Source organism: Cervus canadensis, chromosome 28, assembly GCF_019320065.1.
Source record: "Cervus canadensis isolate Bull #8, Minnesota chromosome 28, ASM1932006v1, whole genome shotgun sequence".
Lineage (NCBI taxonomy): Eukaryota > Metazoa > Chordata > Mammalia > Artiodactyla > Cervidae > Cervus > Cervus canadensis.
The window spans coordinates 48,248,344-48,251,410 of record NC_057413.1 but is presented as its reverse complement, the minus strand read 5'-3'; positions in this window follow the sequence as shown (position 1 = coordinate 48,251,410).

The following is a 3,067-nucleotide window of genomic DNA, read 5'->3' as shown; positions in this document are numbered from 1 at the left end:
CCCGAACACTGGTGGAAGCGAAAGAGTCTGCGGCAGACGTGGGACCCTGGCCAGGCTCGCTTGGCACCCCCTAGAGGTGGGATGACCTCCCAGGTGCGCACCGGCCCTCTTCTCGGGGCTTTTGTGCGCGTGCGCTCCGCTCTCGGGGCGGGGGGGGGGGGGGGTTGTTCTCCGTAACGAGGTGCACTGAGCGGATCTCACGGTTACACTGCTGGTTACGTGCGCTTCTGCTGCCTCACTTGCAAATGGACTGATCTCAGCTGTAGTGAAGCTTCAGTCATACTCTCTCACTTGGAGTACACGCTCCCATCTGTTTACTGTTTACTAGCAGGCACATGCGTTTCACAGTAATTCTGAAAGCTTCCAGCCATGCGAAGCTAGACGGGCGAGCTACGTGCCGCTTTTTGTTGTTTAGTCTCTAAGTCGTGTCCGACTCTTCGCGACACTATGGACTGTAGCCCTCCATGCCCCTCAGTCCGTGGGATTTCCCAGGCAAGAATACTGGAGTGGGTTGCCATTTCCTTCCCCAGGGGATTTTCCAGACACAGGGGTGGAACCCGCGCCACACCAAGACTGATGGCCTTTGGGAAGTTACCTAACCTCTGTGAACCTCAGCTTCTTTATCATTAAAAGGGGGCAATAATATCACTACCAAAGTACTGTTGACAGAGTTGAATAATTAATTTAGAGTGCTACTGGGCAAGTGTCTTGCTTCGAGTAGGAACACAAGAAATAAATCTTTTAAGGAAGCAGTGGGAAAACATAAGTTTCATAGTTTAATGGACCTGAGTTTGAATCCTGAGCCCACCAACTTTTAGTAGTGTAATCTTGGGCAGGTTACTTCTGTATCTTAGTTTTATTGTTTGTTTAAGGGGCATTCCCTGGTGGCTCAGCTGGTAAAGAATCCACCTGCAGTGTGGGAGACCTGGGTTTGATCCTTGTGTTGGGAAGATCCCCTGGAGAAGGGAATGGCTACCCACTCCAGTATTCTGGCCTGGAGAATTCCATGGACTGTATAGTCCATCAGGTGGCAAAGAGTCGGACACGACTCGGCGACATTCACTTAAGGGGCATGGTATTGGTAAACACCTCACACAAGTATGTGCGGTACCCAAAGACAAGTAGCTCAACAGATAACTAAGATTATCCCTTTTAATCTCAATGAGAAGCCTAGACTCTCTAATGTCAGAAATTAATGCTCCTAACACAACATTGTAAGTCAACTCTACATCAATAAAAAATTTTAAGTGAAATTAATGGTCCTATTTTTACAAATTAAGATGTGTAGGTGTGCATTTCACACCCCCTAATAATTTATGGATCATTTAGGCATTGATCATCAATGGCTGCTAATTCACAAAGGGAGAGATACCCAGAGGTTGTGTGCCTCCTTATGAAAAATAAAATATTTTTGCCAAAAAAAAAATCTTAACTTGAATTGGTCAAGACATGGACTCTAATTATGTAGTTACAAGAAATACAGGACACAGCTAAACAATACTGTGGAGCTACATGCAAGTTTATATTAGTCACTGTAAACAAATATGTCATCCTAGACAAAGATAAATGTTTCTCATTGCATGGGTATGAGCAGGCTGGTATGAAGTTAATTGTGGGGAATCTAAGAACCAGAGGACAGGAGGGCTGTTTAGAGAGGCCACTTTTGAACAGAGGGGCAGTTAATGTTAGGGGCAATTCTGTTAAAGATCACTCCTCCTCCTTTAGCACCTTCCACTGCCAGCCATGGCCAGCTTGGTGCTCAAGCACATCTGAAAGGCTCTAGTTCCCACTGACCATCTAGAGAAGGTAGTGCAGAGTGTGGTCCCCTCATTTTCATAACCCTGCAGGGTCCTCATTTTCAGTGAGAATTTTGGCAAAGGAGTCATACTATCAATAGGATCCTTTCTGGCTGCCACAAACAAGCAATTTACATTGTCCCAGATAGAGGAGGAAAGATAATTTGAAACCAATAATTCCTCCATTTAATACTGTTTGGCAGACTTCCCAAAGTCTGTGGTTAAGAAACTGCCACAACTACTGAGCCCGTACACCCTAGAGCCCACGCTCCACAGCAAGAGAAGTCACCGCAATGAGAAGCTGGCACACCGCGACTTGAGAGTAGTCCCTGCTTGCTGCAACTAGAGAAAGCCCACACACAGCAATGAAGACCTAGCACAGCTGAAAAAAATTATATATATATATAATTCAGCCCCTTAGTTCCACCCAGTTTTCTAGAGAAATTTTACACCATGGTTTCTAAAAATGGGGCCAAAGGTACAATTTTGTCTCCTTCCTTCCACTTTGGGGAACTGTTGGAGTAACAGCTAGGTAACAAGAGGAGAGCTGAAGAGGGAGAGGAGGAAATCATTGGTCACTAGATGATTTGAAGTCCATAGGGTGGAAGGATGGCCCACTTCTCTAAGACCTGAATGGCCAACCAAAGACTCTACAACTTTGAAAACTGACTACAGTTTTGAGACTGATGTAAGCTGAGCCCACCAGACACTCGCTGAGCTGGTGGGAGTGGGGTGGGCAAAGGCAGCTGAGCGCCCAGGAGGGGGTCGGAGGGAGAGGAGGGCGGTGGAGGAGCTCTGAGGGATAAAGTTCTCCTAGGTGTTCATTTTCCAAAGCGCTAGGTTCTGTTGTGGGGGCTTCCCTGGTGGCTCGGTCGGTAAGGAATCCGCCTGCAATACCAGAGGCCCGGGTTTAATCCCTGGGTTGGGAAGATCCCCTGGAGAAGGAAATAGCAACCCACTCTAGTATTCTGGCCTGGAGAACTCCATGGACAGAGGAGCCTGGTGGGCTTCGGTCTATGGAGTCACAAGAATTGGACATGACTTAGTGACTAAATCACTAACACCACCAGGTTCTGCCTTGCTAGTCCCCTCTTGGCTTACTTTCTCTTTTCTGTCTGCACGTTGCTCCATGATTATCAGCAAGATAATTTGCTGGAGGGCAAGGGGGCAAGTGTGGTTAGGATTGAAACTGGGCAAGGCCCCTGACACACCCAGGCTTTGCTCTGCCCACATCATTTCACGCAGGTCACCGTGTGAGTGGTCGCCTGGAG